The sequence below is a fragment of the Triturus cristatus genome, chromosome 5_1, assembly GCF_964204655.1.
Source record: "Triturus cristatus chromosome 5_1, aTriCri1.1, whole genome shotgun sequence".
NCBI lineage: Eukaryota > Metazoa > Chordata > Amphibia > Caudata > Salamandridae > Triturus > Triturus cristatus.
The window spans coordinates 377,846,033-377,864,428 of NC_140587.1; positions in this window are offsets into that span (position 1 = coordinate 377,846,033).

Genomic DNA, 18,396 nt, shown 5'->3' on the forward strand with positions numbered 1-18,396 from the left:
GATTTAGGCCCAGATCTCTGTACTGGGGTGAATGTATGGCATTGTTCTGCATTCTGTCCATCAATTGTTGTTTTTGCATTTGTCACCCCGAGTGGGACGGGTATGCTCAGACATGAGTCCCGTGCTCTCCATGCCACTGGAATCAAGCTATCCTGGATGAAGAGGGGTGAAACCCCGAAACCGGTCCTAGGATGCTTGGTTCCAGTCCAGGGAGGACCTGGCTTGGCAGTTCGGGCTGGACTGTTCCCATGAGGCACAGGGTCAAGACTGATTTGCATATGGCTGGGTTCAAACTGGAATGGCATGGTGAGCAAACAAACAATGGATTTAGGCCCAGATCTCTGTACTGGGGTGAATGTATAACATTGTTCTGCATTCTGTCCATCAATTGTTGTTTTTGCGCTTACAACTGGTATACCAGAAGATCCCACTGAAACATTATTATAGCCAGACAGAGCTGCCCTGGGGACCAGTGAATGGGAAATAGAGCTATTCATAGCACATATATCCACCAAAAATTCCTTAGCTGAGCCATGCAAATCTGCAGTAACGTAAGGGCCACGCTGATTTACAGGTATCTGAACTGGTCCCTCACCCTGTCCCTGGCTGTCCTAGCTGTAAGACATCCCTGTCATAGTCATCATGATAATACTGTCCACCCCTATTGTCGTTGAAGTAGTTATTAGCCGAACGATACTGTAAGGCTGCAGCATGCTGAGCTCTGTCCTGTCTACCAGTTCCACGACCCTGTCCACAAGAACCCCGTCCTCTAGGGGCCGCAACCTTCTGCAACAGCACCAGGCACTCACTACGCCAATGTCCCTCCTCTTTACAATACGCACTCTGATTCGGCCGTACAGGCGTAGCATTCCGGCTGGTATGTGGAATCTGCCGGTCCGTACCACCACGTACTCTACCATTCCCCCTAGAAGCCTGCGGCAACAACACCTTTGTCTTCAATTCCTTGTGCCTTTTCTCCACCTTCTCCTTCTCCTCCTTCTCCCAGTGCTCATAATACTGCACCATACTCAATATTACGATGGATTTATTCCCAGATCTCTGTACTGGGGTGAATGTATGACATTGTTCTGCATTCTGTCCATCAATTGTTGTTTTTGCATTTGTCACCCCGAGTGGGACAGGTATGCTCAGACGTGAGTCCTATGCTCTCCATGCCACTGGAATCAAGCTATCCCGGCTGAAGAGGGGTGAAACCCCGAAACCGGTCCTAGGATGCTTGGTTCCAGTCCAGGGAGGACCTGGCTTGGAAGTTCGGGCTGGACTGTTCCCATGAGGCACAGGGTCAAGACTGATTTGCATATGGCTGGGTTCAAACTGGAATGGCATGGTGAGCAAACAAACAATGGATTTAGGCCCAGATCTCTGTACTGGGGTGAATGTATAACATTGTTCTGCATTCTGTCCATCAATTGTTGTTTTTGCGCTTACAACTGGTATACCAGAAGATCCCACTGAAACATTATTATAGCCAGACAGAGCTGCCCTGGGGACCAGTGAATGGGAAATAGAGCTATTCATAGCACATATATCCACCAAAAATTCCTTAGCTGAGCCATGCAAATCTGCAGTAACGTAAGGGCCACGCTGATCTACAGGTATCTGAACTGGTCCCTCACCCTGTCCCTGGCTGTCCTAGCTGTAAGACATCCCTGTCATAGTCATCATGATAATACTGTCCACCCCTAGTGTCGTCGAAGTAGTTATTAGCCGAACGATACTGTAAGGCTGCAGCATGCTGAGCTCTGTCCTGTCTACCAGTTCCACGGCCCTGTCCACAAGAACCCCGTCCTCTAGGGGCCGCAACCTTCTGCAACAGCACCAGGCACTCACTACGCCAATGTCCCTCCTCTTTACAATACGCACACTGATTCGGCCCTACAGGCGTAGCATTCCGGCTGGTATGTGGAATCTACCGGTCCGTACCACCACGTACTCTACCATTCCCCCTAGAAGCCTGCGGCAACAACACCTTTGTCTTCAATTCCTTGTGCCTTTTCTCCACCTTCTCCTTCTCCTCCTTCTCCCAGTGCTCATAATACTGCACCATACTCAATATTACAGAAGGGGAGGAGGTAGTCCTGGTGCTCTCCAAGGTCTGTTACCTAGTCGCAATGTCAGGAAGTAAGTTTGTGACAGACATATTAACGAACAATCGGACACCTACCTCCACCGACAAATCCTGCCCACTTAAATCCCAAACACCCCTTCAAACCGAGTGAAGAAATCAGACACACTCTCATCTTTCTTCTGACGACATGCCGTTAACTTGTCCCAATCTGCCCTCTTCGGTGGAATAAAGGAATGCATGTACGTAATGATTCGGCCAGGCAAAGCTAGTAGCTCGGCCTTAGGTTTCTCCGCAGGCTTCCTCTCCTGGTCCCACGCCTTAATCTGATCCCAGGTACCACCCAATTCCACAACATAATGTACATTTTCAGGATCCCTAAGACACGCACAGACTGGAAATTTCCAGTTGGTAGCTAGTGAACTGTAGAGATACAGAAGGATGAGTCGCAATCCTAGGACCGGGTACATGTTATCATAACATCAAGGTTACTTTGCCTGCAGCCGCCGCTCTAATGGTGGGAGCAGGCCTATATATAGTGAGAAAGGTACACAATGATTAAAGCAGTCTAATCATTAGCACAGCAAAGCTCAACCTTGAAAAAATTCAAACAGTAGGTAAAAGGGAAAAGAACAGCTGCGTTCACTGAGGCAGACAAATGAATGAGATGGAGATTAGTTTCGGTCATGGCTCAAAATGGCGACTCAACTCAAAGTGGTGCTGCGAATGCTAACTTTACATAGAGCAATACAATGGCAGAGTGAATGCATAACATTTACATTTGAACAATATGCGGCCTAAAAAGGAAGCAGGGGAACCGAGAGGCAAGAAAACATCAAACATGAGAGACGGATTAAGGGTGCAAACGAATATCATAACGACTTGTTGCCAGGCAAAATTCACTGAAATGTTTTGCATCTGTTAGCTTTTTTTATCCCATTATGATGCAATGAAGTGTTTTACCGTGGGTAGCACACTACTCCAGAACCCAAAGTTAGTGGTTAATACAGTGGTTATTGTTGGTTGTTATTTAATTACTGGTTAGTGTTGGTTATTGTTGGTTATTGTTTACATTTTGAGGGATTACATCAATAGGAGTTATCTGTGATTATTAGTGAGGGATGTGTGAGTTCATGCAGTGGTTGGTGGGGTGAGTGAATAAGCGAGAGGAGTTTAGGTATTGTTAAACTGCACATATATAGCTTCAAAGAAGGAGGTTGTGAGTTATGAGGTGAGGTGTGGATAAACTGCAGAAATACATTAATAGAGAGTAGGTAGACACGCATGCACCTTAGACTAGGTTACACTCCGAGGGAGTGAGGCAAGCAAACGATGAGGGTAAGGAGAGGGTTATTCAAGAGAAAGTAAGGAGAGAGAAACAGCACTAGTTTGAAGTCAAGATTTCTTTTTTGTGCACGGTTTTAAGAATCTAGAAGCAACTTTTTGAGATAGCATGCAATATAAGGATGTAATACTGTGGGAAGAAACAATATTTGCAAGTGGGATAGCAAATACCAGTTCATATTAGACTCTCATTGCTGCCCTGTCGGGCACCGCTTACTTCCCCATTACTGTATTATGTCTCTCTGCGCCACCATCAGGGCCACATTACAGGAAAGGAACATATACCTATCAAGTGTCTGTTCTCCCCAGATTCCCAACATCCCTACCTTGACATTCAGTTCCAATGGTTCTCCTAGGAAATCCTACTATGGACCTCCTCCCAGAACATGCTGATTTTGGGACAGTTCCATACAGTGTCTACCAACGTGCCTCTCTGCTTGCTTCCCTGTAGACATCTGTCTGATATCGCGCTACCTATTGTTAACAATGTAGTTCTGATATAGTATGCTCTGTGCAAGATCTTGAATTCGATCAACGTAAAACTCGCTCAAAACGTCGCTTCTCCTGGGTATCCATAGGCCTCCCCCACTCTTTGTCCTCCACTTTACCCAGGTCCACCTTCCATCTCTCATGCAGTCTCTGTAAGGGGGAAGCACCACTGTCCGAAGCGTCTTGTAAATAGCAGAAATTGCATGTTGGTGGTGGAGGGGGGCTCCCAGAATCCTCCAATGGGCTCGCTTCTGGTATCTCTGTTCCAGGGGGAAGGAGAGCCCTGGGATGGTGCCACACACAGAGGTACCTCAAGGACTGTCCCCCGGCCAGTTCAGATTGCAATTGAAATTCCAGAAAATGGAAGCATTTCCTGGTTTTCCCATACATCACCCAGTTTTGATATACCTATCAAATCCTACTGCCTGTGGCCCTCAACTCCCTGCGGTGGTACCAATCCCACCACCTCCCACAGCGAAGTCACCAGGGTGAGCACTTCCCACCAACCCAGTCACTTTTTCCAGGTGTCAACGACCAAGGCGGTTGGAGAAGGTAGAATAATAAAGAACACAAGGGAAGACCCCCACTACAATTTATATGAATGGGTAATAACTACAAATATGAAAGTGTCACCCAAAGAAAAAGTTCATTTTACAATTGTTTATTCATCATATTATCAAAATTCATTTCTTTTTTTTATATAAATATTTTTTAGAACATTGGTGTGGACAAATAATAAATGACAACATTCATATATACATTAGGCAAATAATCACAACAAAAACCTGAGAGCCCTGAGATAAAGAGAACAAATACTGTCAAAACTATACAAATGACCAACTCAACTACACATAGAAAAAGACAATGTGAACATCAATACATTATAAAGAAAAAAGAGAGCACATAACAAACAAATTGCATTATACAAAAAAACATAAAATGTGCCCCACATGTAACAAACACAACAACAAAGGTGAAAAGCGCCGACACGCGTTTCGGAAATGCAGACTTCCTCAATCTAGTTGGTGGGCATACCATAACCATCCACATTAATAGTACACACTGTGAATAAACAGGGCTCTAAAAACCGTCTATGCAGAGGTGAAAAACAGGGAGCATGAGGTAAATGCGGTGTGTTGATTCATGAGCGAATGAAATATTTTCGCACCAGGATATAAAATACAGCAGGACCGCTTTAAGAACACGTTGGGGGAGAAGAGAGTAGGTCCAGTCAGGAATAAATATTATCGATTAAAATGGGATAGAAGTCACTTAAACATCCTGTTTTAGCTGAATGTGCTGAGATTAGAAGATCTCCATATTGCAACTTTGGTCCGGGGATAGTAGATTATTCGGTCGGGTCCTCCCCCAGAAACTCACTTGCGAGATATTCCAGGTGTAATTAAGAAATGAGGTCCCGTGGGATCCGGTGCCAATAAAACGCGCCGTCAGTCTGCTCCTCCACGGATCCTGCCTGTGACTGGAGAAGGTAGTCCTTGTGGGTTTTTTTTCCCCATAGATCAATCTAGTTGATGGGCATACCATAACCATCCACATTAATAGTACACATTGTGAATAAACAGGGCTCTAAAAACCGTCTATGCAGAGGTAAAAAACGGGGAGCATGAGATAAATACGGTGTGTTGATTCAGGAGCAAATTAAATATTTCCGCACCAGGAAATAAAATACAGCAGGACCGCTTTGCAGTGCATACATGAATTTCAGCAAACAATTCATTTTATACAGGGAGGCCCTGCCCAACAAGTACAGCAGAAGAGGCCTCCACTGGCTCACTTCTCTTTTGTATTACTCCAGCAGCCTACCGAGGTCATTGGAGTAAAAGAGGCTCCTATTGCGTGAGCCGTATATGCCTATGTCCTTGAATCCAACCCTATCCCACGGTATAGGGCAGTTCCAACTCTCTTGGGGCCCCATCCAGCTGGGGGGTGGTAGTAGAGGCAGGACTTTAGTAGAGGCAGGACTTGGTCCAATATATCGAGACCAGAGTATCGCCCAAACACCCTGAAGATCTCCAGAACCCTGTCGACGGAAACCTCTGGGTCCACCAGATAGAGGAGGTTATCATCCACATAGAGCGACACCACATCCTCCCAATTCTGGTCCCACTATAATCTCCGAAGCAGAGCATCTTTCCTAATCCAGCTGGTCAGTGGCTCAATTGCTATTGCAAAGAGGAGAAGAGATGTGGGCATCCCTTTTGAGTACCCCTCTTCAGGGGTAACTTTGCAGAGTGCCCCATTGACAAGCACATAGGCCATAGGTTTGGTATAAAGCAGTTGTACCCATACCTGAAAGGATGGGCCAAAGCCCATCTGCTCCAATACTGCCTCTAGATATGGCCACTCCAAGGAGTTGAATGCCTTTTATGTGTCCAATGCCACAAGCGCTCTCTCTCAGTCCCTCCTCCCTTGCCAGACAACCGAAAAGATGCCGGAGGTTGTGCCTGGTGAATCTATATGGCATAAAGTCTGATTGGTCCTGTGCCACCACCTGGTGTATAATTCTTATCAGGCAGCTAGCCACACCTTCACCAGTAATTTCACCTCCACATTTAGGAGTGTGATCGGACAGTAGGAGAAACACCATTTGAGAGGACACCCCGTCTTATGAATAAGGCCCACTGTTGCCTGCTGCAGTTCCCTGTGCAGTTCCCCCTTCTTTTTGGACTCACAAAGCATAACCCCTAGTGGCTTTACTAACTGGCTCCTAACACATTTAAAGGATTCAGGGTTGAAACCATTAGGTCAGGGGGCCCTTCCAATATTCATCTGGGACAAAGCCTCCACAATCTCCTCCTCCCGGAGCTCCTCCTCCGGAAGCTTCACCGCCTCACCTCGAACACTGGCAGGGGGATGTAAGCCAGAAAGCCCAGAGGTTGCGTGTGGAGGTGCTGTCCAGACATGGGGCATACAGATTTCATAGGTAGTCTGCAAATGCCTCTGCTATTTCTGCCGCTGATTTGACCTTCTGTCCATCGGCCATTGCAACCTCGTGCACCCACCTCTGTTTCTCTTCCTGCCACGCAACCCACACCAGCAGCTTCCCTGCCTTATTTCCTACCTCATATAATTTATATGTTTTAGATCTAAAGATTGCCCTGGCTTTCTGGTGCATGAGGCAGCGATATTCCTCCCATTTTGTCTCAATGGCAGTTTCTAGCCTCGGACTGGGCTGGACCACATACTGGGATTCCCAATCCACCAACTGCTCCTCCATCTTGCGCCCCTCTCTCTCCCGCTCCTGCTTTTGCCCAGTTGCATGTGCTATATGGTCCCTTACCACTGCGTTAAAGGCTTCCCATACAGTAATGATGGAGGACACAGAATTTTTGCTCTCCTCGAAGAATAATTTTGTTGCATTTTGTATGAAGCGCTTGGTCATCCAGTCACTCAGAAACAAGGCAAAAAAGGGACCAGCCCCTATTTGTACAAGGATGGGATTGGGTTATTTGCATCGTGTTAGACCTGTCAGCCCTTTGGGTGGTCCCTCCTCATCATTATTTATTTTGTCCCACTTTTGCCTCAAACCCTGTTAGTATTTTTTCCTTTTTGGGAACCACCAGACTTTTTAGTATTGATGCAGATTCAGGGAGCCATTTTATCTACCCCTGGAACTTCTGTCTGAGGGCCTGGAGCACAAAATGGTGGCCACCCATTGTCACCTGTGACATCACTGGAACCTGCCAGCACCTTCCAGAACATTCCAGAACCCTGTGACAGTGTGAGGCAGGTTTAGAATGTTGGGAAGCTAAGCCAGAGTTGACAGTTGGAGCTGGCAGTTGGCACCTGACTGGTGAAGAGAGAGCAGCAGAAACCTGAAGGAGGAAGGAGTGAGGCAGCAGGGGTGGAAACTTGTGCCTGGAGTGGGGTCCATAAACCCACCCTTGATACTAGTCCCTACTGACTGAGCCCAGCCTGGAGCCCTGTGAGGGAGAAAGCAAGAAAAACCATCTTAAGGACCTGGACAGCAGGAACAGGCCTTAAAAGTAAAGAACAGCAAGTACCTGACCTGGTTACTGGTAACTACCTGAAGTCCGACGTCGAGAAGCCTAGAGACCTGGAGCCCGAGGTGGAGAAGCGGCGCTGACTGGAAAGCAGACGTCGTACCCGGAGCCGCCAGAGGTCGAGAGAGGGCGACGACGGAGGTCGTGGAGAGTACCAGAGGTCGAGGAGGAAGTCACCCGAGGTCGAGTGTGCGGCGTCGACGGGGGAGTGAAGTCCGCCCTCCGGAGTCGCCGGAGACCGAGGTGAAGCGTGCCGGAGGTCGGGAGTGGAGATCGCACTCCGGAGTCGCCGGAACCTGAAGAGAATCGTGCCGGAGGTCGGGAGTGGAGATCGCACTCCGGAGTCGCCGGAACCTGAGGAAAGGAGCACCGGAGGTCGGGAGTGGAGATCGCACTCCGGAGCCGTCGGAAGTCGACATCGAGCCAAGACTGCCGACGTCATCGAACCGGAGGTCGACATCGAGCCGAGGCCGCCGACTTCGAACCGGAGCCGTCAGAAGTCGACATCGAGCCAAGACTGCCCGACGTCATCGAACCGGAGGTCGACATCGATCCGAGGCCGCCGACATCGAACCGGAACCGCCTATCGACGTCATCAAGAACTGACATAGCGCCGAGGCCGCCGACATCGAACCGGAACCGCCTCACGGCGTCGACACGACTCCAGCGGCGTCGGAGCTTCATAAAAAGGGCAGTAAGTGGAATAGAGGGCGCCTAAGGCCCTGTGGAGCCCTGAGAGACTATTCTAGGGGCTAGAGAGGTGCTGGAACAGCTTGATTGTGCCAGGGGTGAGCTGAGACTCATACAGAGGGGTTGTGTAGTGTGGGAGAGCCAGATCTCTAGATTCCCCCTTGACCTACCTCAGTTTAGGCCTCAGCCTTGTCCAAGCCAGGGAGTATACCCCTCAGGCCATCCACCTAACCACAAGCTGTGACTGGGCCAAATCAGCCCATAGTATTTTAAATGTGATCTGATTTTACAAATGTCATTGTTGGCTGATATTATTTATTGAGGGTACTGTATTTATTGTATTTATCTAAGTTATTCCTGTGATGTATTTATTGTCCTGAGCTAACTTATTCCTGCACAGTATTTATTGCCTCACAGTATTTATTTGACCTGATCCTATTTATTGCACCTGTAAAGTGTTACTATTTATTTGACCTGCACTTTTTAAGAAAAAGCCTTGTGTACTGTGATTGTATTATTATTTATTTAATCAGCAACTAAGAGAAAAGAAGATAAAGAGATATATTTTCAGTATAATTTTTAAGGTGTAGTGTCGTTTTTGGAACGGATGCACGCATGGTTATTGTGTGGGTATGTCGTATGCTTAACACGGTGCCTGACCCCTGACCACTCGAGCCAAGCTACCACAGTGTATGTCTGGGAAGACCCCATTACCACCACCCTTCCGGTGTGGGAGTGGGGTTTTTCTAACATAATTGGTGTTCAGCGGCGGGATTGAGCTGTGCCTACGCATACTCGACAATAACTGTGGGTAGTCCATAGGCCTACACCTGGAGTTTTCTCAAAGCGGCCTTCCTAATTGTGAGTTTTTGTTTTTCCAAATTTACTCTGGTGGTGGGAGGAGGTATTATTAAAGGTACCCCCCTGCATTGCTTCTGTAAAAACCTGTCTTCTGACCTGAGTGGGCAAAATGGAGTTTGTGCTAGAAGACCTGGAAACCTATACTGTGGCCCAACTCAGGGAGTTTTGTCAGCAGGAGGGGGTGTATTGTCCCCCAGGAGCAAAGAAGGGTGCACTCCAAACCAGCTTAAGGGCTTGGGGGGAGGCACGACGAGAAAGCAAGGCTGAGGAGGAGGACAGGGATAGAGAGCCCGACAGTGAGGGAGCTGGTTTGTACCAACCTGAGGTGGGGAACCAAGTAGCGGGGCCCAGAACCATTTCCAGGAAGGGCAGCAACAGACCGGAGGGAGAAAAGACAGCTCACATGGGACTTAGCAAGGCTGGAGAAAGAGAAGGAGGAACAGAGGATGGCTCACGAGTTAAGGCTGAAAGAGATAGATCTTCAGATCCTAAGAGTCGGGGCACACACTGTTCCTAATGGTGGCAGCAAAGACCAAGAAATCACCAGGGAACCCAAACCCTACCTGCCAAAGGACATAGTAGCTAGCTATGGAGTGGGTGACGATATCGCCAAGTGGCTAGCGGCCTATGAGGTCTCGTTAAGGGCCCATGGGGTTCCAGAGAAGTACTGGGGAGGGGGATTGTACAGGTACATGCCTCCAGCTGGTAGGGATGCATTATTGGCCCTAGAGGAGGATGAGCAGACCCACTACCCCACCATGAAGGTGGCGCTCATAAGAAAGTTTGGACTAACACCCGAAAAGTACAGACAGAAGTTCCGGGGTAGTCACAAACTGGGCACACAGAATTGGGTGGACTTCCTGGACTATGCAAAGAAGGCACTAGAGGGTTGGATTCAGGGCAGTGAAGTGAGGAACTACGAGGGGTTGTTTGATTTAGTACTGAAGGAACACCTGCTCGAAAAATGTTTCCCTGAACTGCGTCAACACCCGGTGGATAGCAAGCTGACCAATCCCCGGAAGCTTGCTGAGGAGGCGGACATTTGGGCTAGTACCCGGGTGTCCACAAGGGGGACTGGAGGGGATACTCAAAAGGCCGGACAGGGAGCCCCCCAGAAGAAAGAGGGAGGGGAAAAGAAAAAGGAGTTCTCCAAAGGCCCCCAAAATAACTTCCAAGGGAAGGGAACAGGATTCACCCCTAGGGCTAACCCACCCAGAAACCCTAATCCTGGCCAGAGTCAGCAGCCAAGGGTTATCCATTGCTTCGAGTGCGGTGGCGTTGGACACTACAAGGGAGATGCGAAGTGCCCAAAACGACCACCCCCTCCCATTGGAGGAAAGACCTCCGGAGTAGCTAGTGCAGTGCTCGGGGAGGAGATGCCCTTAACTAAGGGAAGGGAGTGGGCGGGTGTCACTTTAGTGTCCCTGGGAGAACGGGAGATGGTTCCTAAGATCCAGGTGCCCGCAAATACCGTAAAGTATGGGCAGTGGGTCACCATCAACGGCCAAAGAAGGGAGGCTCTGAGAGACACAGGAGCCAGTATGACTATGGTGCGTAGCCAACTGGTGTCTCCAGAGCAGGTAATTCCCGATGTACTCCACCCAGCCGCGATGGCTGACGGCAGAACAGGCCACTATCCGGTGGCCGAGGTTCCCTTTGAATGGGGGGGGTTGCAGGTTCACTTCGAGTTGCCGTAAGCCCTGCCGTGCCAGTCGATTGTCTACTGGGGAATGACATGGAGCACAATGCTTGGAAGGAGGTGTAATACCGGACTCATACTGAGATGCTGGGTACACCTGACTGGGCCTGTGTGAGCACAAGGTCCGCGACTACCCGGAGAGGGAGTTCGTTTCGGCTGGAGCCTGGAACAAAGGCCCAGCCAGCTGCCAGTCAAGGGAAGAACCGAGGACAGGAGGAGCCTGCCTCGGTGTCCGCCCCCCATAGGACGGATAGGCCACCGGAGGTGGTGGACCAGGAGTCTGCGGTGGGGGATGTCACCGAACTGGAGGACCTACCCATCCCGGCCGAGTGGCACGTGGAGGGAGGCCCGTCCAGGGAGGAATTCTGCCAGGGCCAGAGGGAGTGCCCTACCCTTGAGGGGCTGACGCGCCAGGCCGCAGCCCAGGCAGCAGGGAACGTTGAAGGGAACTACAGTGTTTACTGGGAGGATGGCCTCCTCTACAGTGAACCCAAGGCACCCCTACATGGATCGTCACGAGCCTTGGTAGTCCCTCAACGTTATCGAGCCTTCCTTCTGGAGTTGGCTCACGAGATCCCCTTGGCAGGACACCTGGGGCAAGACAAGACCTTCGCCCATCTTGTCCCACACTTTTATTGGCCTCAAATGAAAGTGTCGTCCGATACCTACTGCCGGACATGTGTGTCTTGCCAAGCCAGTGGGAAAACAGGGGTGAAGCTGAAAGCTCCCCTGGAACCACTTCCTGTCGTTAGCACCCCCTTTGAAAGGGTGGGCATCGACATTGTGGGTCCGTTAGATCCACCTACTACAGCTGGTCACAGGTTTATCCTGGTTCTGGTGGATCATGCCACACGGTACCCAGAGGCAATACCTCTGAGGACCATTACAGCACCTGTTGTGGCTAGGGCCCTGATGGGAATCTTTACCCGAGTGGGTTTTCCCAAGGAAGTTGTGTCCGACAGGGGGACCAACTTCATGTCAGCGTACATGCGGGCGATGTGGAAGGAGTGTGGAGTGACATACCGGTTCACCACTCCTTACCACCCCCAGACCAATGGTCTGGTGGAGAGGTTCAACAAAACCTTGAAAGGCATGATCAGAAGTCTGCCTGAAAGCCTGCGGAGGAAATGGGACGTCCTCCTACCCTGTTTATTGTTTTCCTACAGGGAATTGCCACAGAAGGGAGTGGGCTTCAGCCCCTTCGAGCTTTTGTATGGGCACCCTGTACGTGGACCTCTCAACCTGGTGAGAGACGGATGGGAAAGAACTCCCAGAAAGCTTCCCCAGGAAGTGGTGAGCTACATGCTGGCCTTCCGGAGCCAAATGGCTAAGTTGTGGAAGCAAGCTTCTGACAACTTGGAGGCCAGCCAAGCAGTAATGAAGGCGTGGTATGACCACAACGCTCACCCGGTGGAATTGGAGCCTGGCCAGAAGGTGTGGGTGATCGAACCAGGAGAGCTTAGCGCCCTCCAGGATCGCTGGTCAGGACCCTTTGAGGTATTGGAGAAGAAGGGTAAGGCTACCTACTTGGTGGATCTTAAGACCCCTCGTCAGCCCCTACGGGTGCTGCATGCCAACCGCCTCAAACCCCACCACGAGAGGCCCGAAGTCATTTTGATGATGGTGACTGACGGAGCAGAGGACGTGGAAAGCGAGCCTCTCCCCGATTTGTTTGCGTCTCAAGAGAAGGATGGGTCGGTGGAGGGAGTGATTCTCTCCCCATCTCTAACTCCTGAACAGCAGGAGGACTGCCGCCAGATCCTGGGACAGTACTCTTCGTTGTTCTCCCTTGGTCCGGGTAGGACTCACCTGTGCGTCCATGATGTGGACACAGGAGACAGCCCACCTGTGAAGTCCAAGATCTACCGGATGTCAGACAAGGTGAAGGCCAGCATTAACAGTGAAGTCACTAAGATGCTGGAGCTAGGAGTGATCGAACCTTCTAGCAGCCCCTGGTCCAGTCCGGTGGTGTTAGTACCAAAAGCCGCACCACCGGGTGCCCAACCGGAACTGAAGTTCTGTGTGGACTACCGGGGACTGAATTCAGTAACTAAAACTGATGCTCATCCGATCCCTAGGGCGGATGAATTGATTGACCGGCTGGGAGCTGCCCAATACCTAAGTACCTTTGACCTTACTTCTGGGTACTGGCAGATCTCTTTGACTGATGGAGCAAGGGAAAGGTCAGCCTTCTCCACGCCCAATGGCCACTACCAGTTCTGTGTGATGCCCTTTGGGCTCAAGAACGCACCTGCCACGTTTCAGCGGCTGGTAAACCAAGAAGTTCATTGTCCAGACAGATGCATCAGAACATGGCATTGGGGCAGTGTTATCGCAACTCAATGAAGAGGGTCTGGATCAACCCGTGGTCTTCCTATCCCGGAGACTACTTCCCAGGGAACAGAAGTGGAGTGCAATAGAGCGTGAAGCCTTTGCAGTGGTATGGGCTCTGAAGAAGTTGCGGCCATACCTGTTTGGCTCGCACTTCCTAGTTCAGACCGACCACAGACCCCTTCGTTGGCTGATGCAGATGAAGGGGGAGAATCCCAAGTTGTTGAGGTGGTCTATTTCCCTACAGGGAATGGACTTTCAGGTGGAACATCGGCCTGGAGTGGACCACGCCAATGCAGACGGTCTCTCAAGGTTTCCGCCTTAGTGATGAGAACTCCCAAGGGGTTGGGTAGCTCTCCCCACTTTCAGCTGGGGGGGACGCGTGTTAGACCTGTCAGCCCTTTGGGTGGTCCCTCCTCATCATTATTTATTTTGTCCCACTTTTGCCTCAAACCCTGTTAGTATTTTTTCCTTTTTGGGAACCACCAGACTTTTTAGTATTGATGCAGATTCAGGGAGCCATTTTATCTACCCCTGGAACTTCTGTCTGAGGGCCTGGAGCACAAAATGGTGGCCACCCATTGTCACCTGTGACATCACTGGAACCTGCCAGCACCTTCCAGAACATTCCAGAACCCTGTGACAGTGTGAGGCAGGTTTAGAATGTTGGGAAGCTAAGCCAGAGTTGACAGTTGGAGCTGGCAGTTGGCACCTGACTGGTGAAGAGAGAGCAGCAGAAACCTGAAGGAGGAAGGAGTGAGGCAGCAGGGGTGGAAACTTGTGCCTGGAGTGGGGTCCATAAACCCACCCTTGATACTAGTCCCTACTGACTGAGCCCAGCCTGGAGCCCTGTGAGGGAGACTGCAAGAAAAACCATCTTAAGGACCTGGACAGCAGGAACAGGCCTTAAAAGTAAAGAACAGCAAGTACCTGACCTGGTTACTGTTAACTACCTGAAGTCCGACGTCGAGAAGCCTAGAGACCTGGAACCCGAGGTGGAGAAGCGGCGCTGACTGGAAAGCAGACGTCGTACCCGGAGCCGCCAGAGGTCGAGAGAGGGCGCCGACGGAGGTCGTGGAGAGTACCAGAGGTCGAGGAGGAAGTCACCCGAGGTCGAGTGTGCGGCGTCGACGGGGGAGTGAAGTCCGCCCTCCGGAGTCGCCGGAGACCGAGGTGAAGCGTGCCGGAGGTCGGGAGTGGAGATCGCACTCCGGAGTCGCCGGAACCTGAAGAGAATCGTGCCGGAGGTCGGGAGTGGAGATCGCACTCCGGAGTCGCCGGAACCTGAGGAAAGGAGCACCGGAGGTCGGGAGTGGAGATCGCACTCCGGAGCCGTCGGAAGTCGACATCGAGCCAAGACTGCCGACGTCATCGAACCGGAGGTCGACATCGAGCCGAGGCCGCCGACATCGAACCGGAGCCGTCGGAAGTCGACATCGAGCCAAGACTGCCCGACGTCATCGAACCGGAGGTCGACATCGAGCCGAGGCCGCCGACATCGAACCGGAACCGCCTATCGACGTCGTCAAGAACTGACATAGCGCCGAGGCCGCCGACATCGAACCGGAACCGCCTCACGGCGTCGACACGACTCCAGCGGCGTCGGAGCTTCATAAAAAGGGCAGTAAGTGGAATAGAGGGCGCCTAAGGCCCTGTGGAGCCCTGAGAGACTATTCTAGGGGCTAGAGAGGTGCTGGAACCAGCTTGATTGTGCCAGGGGTGAGCTGAGACTCATACAGAGGGGTTGTGTAGTGTGGGAGAGCCAGATCTCTTGATTCCCCCTTGACCTACCTCAGTTTAGGCCTCAGCCTGGTCCAATCCAGGGAGTATACCCCTCAGGCCATCCACCTAACCACAAGCTGTGACTGGGCCAAATCAGCCCATAGTATTTTAAATGTGATCTGATTTTACAAATGTCATTGTTGGCTGATATTATTTATTGAGGGTACTGTATTTATTGTATTTATGTAAGTTATTCCTGTGATGTATTTATTGTCCTGAGCTAACTTATTCCTGCACAGTATTTATTGCCTCACAGTATTTATTTGACCTGATCCTATTTATTGCACCTGTAAAGTGTTACTATTTATTTGACCTGCACTTTTTAAGAAAAAGCCTTGTGTACTGTGATTGTATTATTATTTATTTAATCAGCAACTAAGAGAAAAGAAGATAAAGAGATATATTTTCAGGATAATTTTTAAGGTGTAGTGTCGTTTTTGGAATGGATGCACGCATGGTTATTGTGTGGGTATGTCGTATGCTTAACACGGTGCCTGACCCCTGACCACTCGAGCCAAGCTACCACAGTGTATGTCTGGGAAGACCCCATTACCACCACCCTTCCGGTGTGGGAGTGGGGTTTTTCTAACACATCGCAAGTGGAGAATCGTCAGAGATGGTGCCTGATGTCGTGACACTGAGTCAGGCATCCCGCCAGGACCAGAAAATAATCACGTCTAGAGAAAGACACCATCCTATTCGTCAAGTTGGAGTACTGATGCTCATGTTGGTGTGTGAATCACCACGGGTCAGCAAGACCCAGAGCCTCCGCAAATGTCCCCAACCTAGTATTAGTCCTATGGCGCCTCCTCTCCAAGAACCACCCTATCCAGCTCTCCTCTTAGTTTCAGATTGAAATCTTAACCAATCACTTCAAGGACATTCAGCGCTTGAAGGATCCAGTTCTCCATCGCCACCAGTCCTTAAATCTGCAGTCCCGACGGACGATACCATGAGGCAATCCACACCTCATCCCGCAGCGAGCTGCTGTGGGCCACCGCCCAGCATCCCTTATGGTCTTCCCACATACCGAACATTTAAAAAGGTACCAATTTACAGATCATGATACGTGCACTTCTAGAGAAGCCTGTGTGTGCAAGCACTGTATATATACCCTCCCTACAAAACCACAGCTGTTCTCCAACAGGTGGGTCTTCTGTAAATGTATGACGTCTGGGGCAGGTCGCAGCACAAATTTACAAACCACTTCTCTCTTCACTTTATTGCCCAACCCATTTATATTTCATGACAGAAAGGTCAATATGGTGTCGTCTTTCCCCTGCATAGTGTGTGGAGTGTCTGTTTAATGCTCAGGTGCACCGGCTGTATATGTGTTTGCCCCATGTGTGCCTTTCCCCAAACTCTCACCCACCAATAAACTGCCCCACCCAACCTATCACCTTGTGCAGTGCGTTTCCAACTACCAGCCTCCCCAACATTTGAGTTGCCTGTCATTCTTACCCTCTTAATCATAGTGTACAATCCTCTACAAAATGGGAAAAAGTACTTGTTTGGGGGGTAGGGTGGCCGTCCTCCTGCAGGCCAATGTTTCCATCTCACGAAGGTGGGGTCACCCCTTCAACCTTATATCATAGGCCCCATTGCTGCTCCAGTCATTCCTCAGCCAAGGGCCAAGGGGTTAGAGCAGGTTATCTCCAGTCATCGGGGTGACCACCAGTGGGCCCGCCCCCTCCAGATCACCCACAGTGGTCTCAGAGCAACAATTCAGGGAATCCCAGCTGGAGGGCCGTTCACTTGTTGTCCATTGCCCAGGGATTCCCTTCTGGAACGTCTCGCACCACCTGGACTCTCTCCTCACAGGCCTGATCTTTCGTTAGAGTCATGGTTCACCCCTGGAACCTCCTGCAGTGGGAGTTCCAGGGACATCTCTTAGTGTCAGGTGCTCTAGCCTCAGATGCAGGCGGTGGATGTCCTTGCACCTCTAAGCAGTCCCAAGCATTGCCCGCTCTCATGAAGAACCAATATTTCTTGGGTGTTGATATGCGGAGCTTTGCCGGGAAAAGTAGTGCGTACTTAAATCCCAGAGTACGAAGGTGGTGCTTTACCGACAAAAAGAATTCCCGATGTCGCTGGACTGTATTATTATAGTCTGGGTAAATGTTCAGCGAGCTACCCTCAATATACCAAGGACCATGCATGTGTGCCACCTGAATAATATGGTCTTGGTCTGTGAAGTTCAACAGTCTGGCTATGATCAGGCAGGGCGCCGGGAGATGCCCTGGGACTCTGTGAGCACGTTCCACTATGTAGAACGTTGAAGCCTGGCCACTCAGCACCGTTTCTAGGAGCCACTTTTCAACACAGAGATCAGGACTCTGACCCTCGGTCTTTTTGGGGACCCCATAAAGGTGCACATTGATACGCCTCAAGCACCCTTGCACATCATTCAGGCAATCTGTGAGGGTCCTGACCTTTGTTTGAACCTTATGCAACTGAGCTGCATTGTCTCTGACCACTGGTGCAGTCTGGGCCTGTACCTTCTCTGTGTCACTCTCTTTCCCGGCCAGTTTCTTGTACTACAGGGCCATTTTGGTGTCCTTTATTGCCACCAGGAGGCATTTGGTGTGTGCCTCCAGCTGCCCATCTCCCGTGAGCTGTCTGCCCAATTTTACTTTGTTTAGGCTGACAATTACTCGTCTGCACAGGGAGCACAGTGTCCGCCAGGCGGTTCACTCCCTACTCCATCCTCAGGTCCTGGCTGTCTTTCTTGTAGGGTCATCACTCACTAAACTGGGGCAATCTGTGTGTCACCCTCGCCCATCCCCCCTGGGAGCAGTCTTAATGATCCCCCTAGTTGTTTGGTGAGTTTTTGGGATGTGTAATTAACTGTGAGAAATCCCTGTTATGCCTGATGAGAGGCTGGGAACAGAGAGAAGATTTACTGCTGTAAGTGGAACCCCGTAAGTTTATATATTTGGGCATTTGGGTCGACAGAGATGGGCATCATACCCTTGAACGGGATGCAAAACATTGGTGCACGCTGCCACTGTCCCTACTGGGCAAGACTTTTTTTGCCTGTGTGGATGCCCTGGTGAGGACACTCCTCTGGGCGGGATGTCAACCTCGAA